We start from the raw sequence: 9,061 nt of genomic DNA, 5'->3' as shown, positions 1-9,061 counted from the left end.
ATCATTTTTTATTGCTTCTGTTTGATTCTTCTGTCTTTTCCTCTTTATTAATCTTACTAGTGGTCTATCAGTTTTGTTGATCTTTTCAAAAAACCAACTCCTGGATTCATTGATTTTTTTGAAGGGGTTTTTGCATATCTCCTTCAGTTCTATTCTGATCTTAGTTATTTCATTATTTCTGCTAGCTTTCGAATGTGTTTTCTCTTGCTTCTCTAGTTCTTTTAATTGTAATGTTAGGGTGTCAATTTTAGATCTTTCTTGTTTTCTTTTGTGGGCATTCAGTGCTATAAATCTCCCTCTACACACTGCTTTAAATGTGTCCCAGAGATTCTGGAATGTTGTGTCTTTGTTCTCATTGGTTTCAAAGAACCTCTTTATTTCTGCCTTCATTTCGTTATGTACCCAGTAGTCATTGTGGAGCAGGTTGTTCAGTTTCCATGTAGCTGAGCTGTTTTAAGTGAGTTTCTTAATCCTGAGTTCTAGTTTGATTGCACTGTTTTCTGAGAGGCACTTTGTTGTAATTTCTGTTCTTTTACATTTGCTGAGGAGTGCTTTACTTCCAACTATGTGGTCAATTTTGGAATAAGTATGATGTGGTGTTGAGAAGAATATATATTCTGTTGATTTGGGGTGGAGAGTTCTGTAGATGTCTATTAGGTCCACTTGGTGCAAAGCTGAGTTCAATTCCTGGATATCCTTGTTAACTTTCTGTCTCGTTGATCTGTCTAATGTTGACAGTGGGGTGTTAAAGTATCCCATTATTATTGTATGGGAGTCTAAGTCTCTTTGTAAGTCTCTAAGGACTTGCTTTATGAATGTGGGTGCTCCTGTATTGGGTGCATATGTATTTATGATAGTTAGCTCTTCCTGATGAATTGATCCCTTCACCATTATGTAATGGCCTTCTTTGTCTCTTTTGATCTTTGTTGGTTTAAAGTCTGTTTTTTTGTTTTGTTTTGTTTTTTGTTTTGTTTGTTTGTTTGTTTGTTTCTTGAGACGGAGTCTCACTCTGTTACCCAGATAGGAGTGCAGTGGCCGGATCTCAGCTCACTGCAAGCTCTGCCTCCCGGGTTTACACCATTCTCCTGCCTCAGCCTCCCGAGTAGCTGGGACTACAGGTGCCCACCACCTCGCCCAGCTAGTTTTTTGTATTTTTTAGTAGAGACGGGGTTTCACCAGCTTAGCCAGGATGGTCTTGATCTCCTGACCTCGTGATCTGCCCGCCTCGGCCTCCCAAAGTGCTAGGATTACAGGCTTGAGCCACCGCGCCTGTCCTAAAGTCTGTTTTATCAGAGACTGGGATTGCAACCCCTGCTTTTTTTTTTTTTTTTTTTTTCATTTCCTTGGTAGATCTTCCTCTATCCCTTTATTTTGAGCTTATGTGGGTCTTTGCACATGAGATGGGTTTCCTGAATACTGCACACTGATGAGTCTTAACTGTTTGTCCAATTTGCCAGTCTACATCTTTTAACTGGAGCATTTAGCCCACTTACATTTAAGGTTAATATTGTTATGTGTGAATTTGATCCTGTCATTATGATGTTAGCTGGTTATTTTGCTCATTACTTGATGCAGTTTCTTCCTAGCATCGATGGCCTTTACAATTTGGCATGTTTTTGCAGTGGCTGGTACCAGTTTCTCCTTTCCATGTTTAGTGCTTCCTTCAGGAGCTCTTGTAAGGCAGGCCTTGTGGTGACAAAGTCTCTCAACATTTGTTTTCTGTAAAGGATTTTACATCTCCTTCAATTATGAAGCTTAGTTTGGCTGAATATGAAATTTTAGGTTGAAAATTCTTATTTTTAAGAATGTTGAATATTGGCTCCTACTCTCTTCTGACTTGTAGAGTTTCTACCGAGAGATCTGCTGTTAGCCTGATGGGCTTCCCTTTGTGGGTAACCTGTTCTTTCTCTCTGCCTGCCCTTAACGTTTTTTCCTTCATTTCAACTTTGGTGAATCTGACAATATGTGTCTTGGAGTTGCCCTTCTGAAGGAGTATCTTTGTGGCATTCTGTGTATTTCCCGAATTTGAATGTTGGCCTGCCTTGGTAGGTTAGGGATGTTCTCCTGGGTAATATCCTGAAGAGTGTTTTCCAACTTGTTTCCATTCTCCCCATCACTTTCAGGTTGACCAATGGACATTGATTTCTTTTTTTCTCATAATCTCATATTTCTTGGAGGCTTTTTAGTTTCTTTTTACTCTTTTTCTCTAAACTTCTCCTCTCACTTCACTTCATACATTTGATCTTCAATCACTGATACCCTTTCTTTCACTTGACCAAATCGGCTACTGAAGCTTGTGCATGCATCATGTAGTTCTCATACCATGGTTTTCACCTCCATCAGGTCATGTAATGTCTTCTTTGTGCTGTTTATTCTAGTTAGCCATTTGTCTAATCTTTTTCAAGATTTTTAGCTTCTTTGCGATGGGTTTGAACATCCTCCTTTAGCTTGGAGAAGTTTTCTATTACCAATTATCTGAAGCCTTCTTCTCTCAACTCGACAAAGTCATTCTCCATCCAGCTTTGTTCTGTTGCTGGTGAGGAGCTGCATTCCTTTGGAGGAGAGGAGGCACTCTGATTTTCAGAATTTTCAGCTTTCCTATTCTGGTTTCTCCCCATCTTTCTGGTTTTATCTACATTTGTTCTTTGATGATGGTGACATACCAATGGAGTTGGGTGTGGATGTCCTTTCTGTTTGTTAGTTTTCCTTCTAACAGTCAGGACCCTCAGCTGCAGGTCTGTTGGAGTTTACTGGAAGTCCACACCACACCCTATTTGCCTGGGTATCAACAGCAGAGGCTGCAGAACAGCAAATATTGCAGAACGGCAAATGTTGCTGCCTGATCCTTCCTCTGGTAGCTTCGTCTCAGAGGGGCACCCGGCTGTATGAGGTGTCAGTCAGCCCCTACTGGGAGGTGTCTCCCAGTTAGGCTACTTGGGGGTCAGGGGCCCATTTGAGGAGGCAGTCTGTCTTTTCTCAGATATCAAACTCCGTGCTTGGAGAACCACTACTCTCTTCAAAGCTGTCAGACAGGGACACTTAAGTCTGCAGAAGTTTCTGCTGCCTTTTGTTCAGTTATGCCCTGCCCCTGGATGTGGAGTCTACAGAGGCAGGCAGGCCTCCTTGAGCTGTGCTGGGTTCTACCCAGTTCAAGCTTCCTGGCCACTTTCTTTACCTACTCAAGCCTCAGCAGTTGTGGACGCCTCTCCCCCAGCCTCGCTGCCACCTTTCAGTTTGATCTCTGACTGCTGTACTAGCCATGAGTGAGGCTCCATGGATGTGGGACCCTCCTAGCTAGATGCGGGATGTAATCTCCTGGTGTGCTGTTTGCTAAGACAGTTGGAAAAGTGCAGTATTAGGGTTGGAGTGTCCCGATTTTCCAGGTAGCATCTGTCTTGACTTCCCTTGGCTAGGAAATGGAATTCCCTGACCCCTTGCACTTCTCGAGTGAGGCGATTCCCTATCCTACTTCAGCTCACACTCTGTGGGTTGCACTCACCATCCAACAAGCCCCAGTGAGATAAGCCTGGTACCTCAGTTGGAAATGCAGAAATCAACCATCTTCTTCTTTTTTATTTTTATGATCTTCAAATCTTTTTTTTATATATATACTTTATGTTCTAGGGTATGTGTGCACAATGTGCAGGTTTGTTACATATGTACACATGTGCCATGTTGGTGCACTGCACCCATTAACTCGTCATTTACATTACGTATATCTCCTAATGCTATCACTCCCCCCTACCCACTCAACAATAGGCCCTGATGTGTGATGTTCCCCTTCCTGTGTCCAAGTGATCTCATTGTTCAATTCCCACCTATGAGTGAGAACATGTGGTGTTTGGTTTTCTGTTCTTGAGATAGTTTGCTGAGAATGATGTTTTCCAGCTGCATCCATGTCCCTACAAAGATCCTTTTTTTATGGCTGCATAGTATTCCATGGTGTATATGTGCCACATTTTCTTAATCCGGTCTGTCACTGATGGACATTTCTGTTGGTTCCAAGTTTTTGCTATTGTGAATAGTGCCACAAAAGACATAAGTGTGCATGTGTCTTTATAGCAGCATGATTTATAATCCTTTGGGTATATGCCCACTAATGGGAGGGCTGGGTCAAATGTATTTCTAGTTCTAGATCCTTGAGGAATCGCCACACTGTTTTCCATAATGGTTGGACTAGTTTACAATCCCACCAACAGCGTAAAAGTGTTCCTATTTCTCCACATCCTCTCCAGCACCTGTTGTTTCCTGACTTTTGAATGATTGCCATTCTAACTGGTGTGAGATGGTATCTCATTGTGGTTTGAATTTGCATTTCTCTGATGGCGAGTGATGATGACCATTTTTTCATGTGTCTGTTGGCTGTATAAATGTCTTCTTTTGAGAAGTGTCTGTTCATATCCTTTGCCCACCTTTTCATGGGATTGTTTGTTTTTTTCTTTCTTTCTTTCTTTTTTTGTTTTTGTTTTTGAGATGGAGTCTCACTCTGCTGCCCAGGCTGGAGTGCAGTGGTGCTATCTCCACTCACTGCAAGCTCCATTGCCTCCTGGGTTAATGCCATTCTCCTGCCTCAGCCTCCATAGAAGCCTGGACTACAGATGTCTGCCACCACGCCTGGCTAATTGTTTTTCGTATTTTCAGTAAAGATGGGGTTTCACTGTGTTTGCCAGGATGGTCTCGATCTCATGACCTCGTGATCCACCCACCTCGACCTCCTAAAGTGCTGGGATTACAGGAATGAGCCACTGTGCATGGCCTGTTTGCTTTTTTCTTGTAAATTTGTTTGAGTTCTTTGTAGGTTCTGGATATTAGCCCTTTGTCAGATGAGTAGATTGCAAAAATTTTCTCCCATTCTGTAGGTTGCCTGTCCACTCTGATGGTAGTTTCTTTTGCTGTGCAGAAGCTCTTTAGTTTAATTAGATTCCATTTGTCAATTTTGGCTTTTGTTGCTGTTGCTTTTGGTGTTTTAGACTTGAAGTCATTGCCTATGCCTATGTCCTGAATGGTATTACCTAGGTTTTCTTCTAGGGTTTTTATGGTTTTAGGTCTAACATTTAAGTGTTTAATCCATCTTGAATTAATTTTTGTATAAGGTGTAAGGAAGGGATCCAGTTTCAGCTTTCTACTTATGGCTAGCCAATTTTCCCAGCACCATTTTTAAAATAGGGAATCCTTTCCCCATTTCTTGTTTTTGTCAGGTTTATCAAAGATCAGATGGCTGTAGATGTGTGGTATTATTTCTGAGGACTCTGTTCTGTTCCATTGGTCTATATCTCTGCTTTTGTACCAGTACCATGCTGTTTTGTTTACTGTAGCCTTGTAGTATAGTTTGAAGTTAGGTAGTGTGAGGCTTCCAGCTTTGTTCTTTTGGCTTAGGATTGTCTTGGCAATGCGGGCTCTTTTTTGGTTCTATTTGAACTTTAAAGCTGTTTTTTTCCAATTCTGTGAAGAAACTCATTGGTAGTTTGATGGGGATGGCATTGAATCTCTAAACTACCTTGGGCAGTATGGCCATTTTCATGATATTGATTCTTCCTATCCACGAACCTGGTATGTTCTTCCATTGGTTTGTGTCCTCTTTTATTTCACTGAGCAGTGGTTTGTAGTTCTCTTTGAAGAGGTCCTTCACATCCGTTATAAGCTGGATTCCTAGGTATTTTATTCTCTTTGAAGCAATTGTGAATGGAAGTTCATTCATGATTTGGCTCTCTCTTTGTCTGTTATTGGCGTATAAGAATGCTTGTGATTTTTACACATTGATTTTATATCCTGAGACTTTACTGAAGTTGTTTATCAACTTAAGGATATTTTGTACTGAGACGATGGGGTTTTCTAAATATATAATCATGTCATCTGCCAACATGGACAATTTGACTTCTTCTTTCCTAATTGAATACCCTTTATTTATTTCTGTTGCCTGATTGCCCTAGCTAGAACTTCCAACACTGTATTGAATAGGAGTGGTGAGAGAGGACATCCCTGTCTTGTGCCAGTTTTCAAAGGGAATGCTTCCAGTTTTTGCCAATTCAGTATGATATTGGCTTTGGGTTTGTCATAAATAGTTCTTATGATTTTGAGATACATTCCATCAGTACCGAATTTATTGAGAGTTTTTAGCATGAAGGGCTGTTGAATTTTGTCAAAGGCCTTTTCTGCAACTATTGAGATAATCATGTGGTTTTTGTCTTTGGTTCTGTTTATATGCTGAATTCCATTTATTGATTTGCATATGTTGAACCAGCCTTGCAATCCAGGGATGAAGCCCACTTGATCATGGTGGATAAGCTTTTTGATGTGCTGCTGTATTCAGTTTGCCAGTATTTTATTGAGGATTTTTGCATCGATATTCATCAGAGATATTCGTCTAAAATTCTCTTTTTTTATTGTTGTATCTCTGCCAGGCTTTGGTGTCAGGATGATGTTGGCCTCATAAAATGAGTTAGGGAGAATTCCCTCTTTTTCTATTGATTGGAATAGTTTCCGAAGGAATGCTACCAGCTCCTCCTTTTACCTCTGGTAGAATTCGACTGTGAATCTGTCTGGTCCTGGACTTTTTTTGTTTGGTAGGCTATTAATTATTGCCTCAAATTCAGAGCCTGTAAATCACCCATCTTCTGCGTCACTCATGCTGGTAGCTGTACACTGGAGCTGTTCCTATTTGGCCATCATAGAACTTCCCATCATATGCTTTTTGTCCTTCATTCTGTTGATATGATCTATTAAATTGATTGATTAGTTTATGTTGAAACATGCTTCTATTTCTGGGATAAATCTCACCTGGTCAAGGTGAATGATCTTTATAATATGTTTTTGAATTCTATTTCTTAGTATTTGTTGAGTATTTTCCCATCAATATTCCCAAGGGATATTGGTCTGCAGTTTACTATTTTTGATATACCTTTTTCTGGTTTTAGTTTGGGGCAGTAACACTGGTCTCCTAAAATGAGTTTGAAAGCATTTCCTCCACCTCCATTTTTTAGAATATTGTGAGAATGATTGGTATTAGTTCTTCTTTAAATGTGTGGTAGAAATCAGTAGTGATGCCATCTGGTCCTGGGCTTTCCTTTCCTGGAAGACTTTTTATAGTGGCTTTGATGTCACTTTCTTATTGGTCTGGTCAGGTTTTGGATTTCTTCATTGTTCAATCATGGTACGTGATAAGAGGGAAAAATTAAGTAGTTAGGATGGGTTTTTGGTAAAACAGAAAAATAGCCTGAAAAATCAGGCTACAGGCAGAGATTTAAAAAAAAAAAAAAAAAAAAAAAAAAAAAACTTACACAAGCCTCTGACTCACTCGAATAAAGGAACAAGGCCCAATATGGAAACATCCTTGTTCTTTGTGCCTAAGACATGCCCACAACTACTCTAATAAGGGAAAAAAGTCCAAACATAAAAATTCCTTGATCCTTTGTATAACCAACAGACTTCCAGGAAATAGTCTCTTCATCTTTTGTAACCATGCATGTGGTGGGCTCCAGTGGGTTCTGGTGGACACTTTCCTTTCGTTTTCTAGAAACACTTTGGACTTTGAGCTGAGCCATTATGAATCATCACTTCAGTCCCTGACTGGTCCTGGGCCATGGTCTTGGGACAAACTTCCACTTTAACTCCTGATTGGTCCAGGGCCAAACTGAATAACACTTTCTCCAAGATCACTCAACACATTTCTTCCATTTCCAGTCCATAAAGTCCCCAGACGCCATCAGCATAGTGGAAAACCCATTTGGGACCCTCCCTCCACTACAGAGAACTTTCACTTATTAAACTTTCACTCCAACCTCATGCTTGTGTCCACGTTCCTTAATCTTCTTAGATATAAAACAAAGAACTCCACCTACTACTTGGGACAATGAAAAACTCCTACATTATGATACATTAACAAGACTACAACAGTTGTATATGTCTAGGAATTTCTTCATTTCCTTTAGGTTTTCCAAATTATTGGCATATATTTTCTCATCATAGCCACTAATGATCCTTTGAATTTCTGCAGTATCAGTTGTAATTTTTTGTATCTCTGATTTTATTTGTTTGGGTGATTTCTCTCTTTTCCTTAGTGTGGCTAAAGGTTTGTTAATTTTGTTTCAGTTTTCAAAAAAAAAAAAATTTTGTTTTGTTGATTATTTATATTGTTTTATTTTTTTTCAATTCATTTACTTCTGTTCTGCTTTTCTTATTTCTTTTTTTCTACCAACTTTAAGGTTGGTTTCTTCTTGCTTTTCTAATTCTTTTAGACACATGGTAAGGTTGTTAGAGTTTTTCTCCTCCTTTGTGTAGTCACATATATGTATAAATGTACCTCTTACTATTGCTTTTAATGCATTCCATAGGTTTATGTATGTTGTATTTCTATTGCCATTTGCTTCAATAAATTTTTCAATTTTCCTCTGTGTTTCTTCTTTGACCCGCTACTGATTCAGGAATATATTGTCTAATTTCTATGTGTTTTTACAACTTTGAAAATATCTCTTTATTGATTTCTAATTTTATTTTGTTGTGGTGTGAGGAGATTCTTGATAGTATTACAATTATTTGAATATTTTAATACATCCTCTTATTGAATTGACTGCTTTATGTAACATTGTGACCACTTTTGTCTCTTATAGTTTTTGTTTTGAAATCTATTCCGTCTGATACAGTTATTTCTACTCCTGCATATTTTTATTTTGTTTCCATTGGCCTGGAGTATCTTTTTCCATCCATTTACTTTCAGTCTATGTGTCTTTTGTAGGTGAAGTGTGCTTCTTACAGGCAGCAGATTGCTGTGTCTTCTTTTTTAAATCCTTTCAAATATTCGTTTTGTGACATTCTTGTCCTTCTTTTCTACTCTCCTGTTTTCCTGTTAGTGAAAGTTATTTTCTCTTGTGCTATGATTTTATTTCTTGCTTTTTTAAACGTATCTATTGATTTTTTAAAAATATTTTAATGTGCCTCAGTTTATCTTTTTTTAATTTATTTTTTATTATTATTATGCTTTAAGTTCTAGGGTACATGTGCATAACGTGCAGGTTTGTTACATAGGTATACTTGTGCCATGTTGCTGTGCTGCACCCATCAACTC

Source organism: Mandrillus leucophaeus, unplaced genomic scaffold, assembly GCF_000951045.1.
Source record: "Mandrillus leucophaeus isolate KB7577 unplaced genomic scaffold, Mleu.le_1.0 Scaffold1390, whole genome shotgun sequence".
Taxonomy (NCBI): Eukaryota; Metazoa; Chordata; class Mammalia; order Primates; family Cercopithecidae; genus Mandrillus; species Mandrillus leucophaeus.
Note: the sequence above shows the minus strand (reverse complement) of the source record.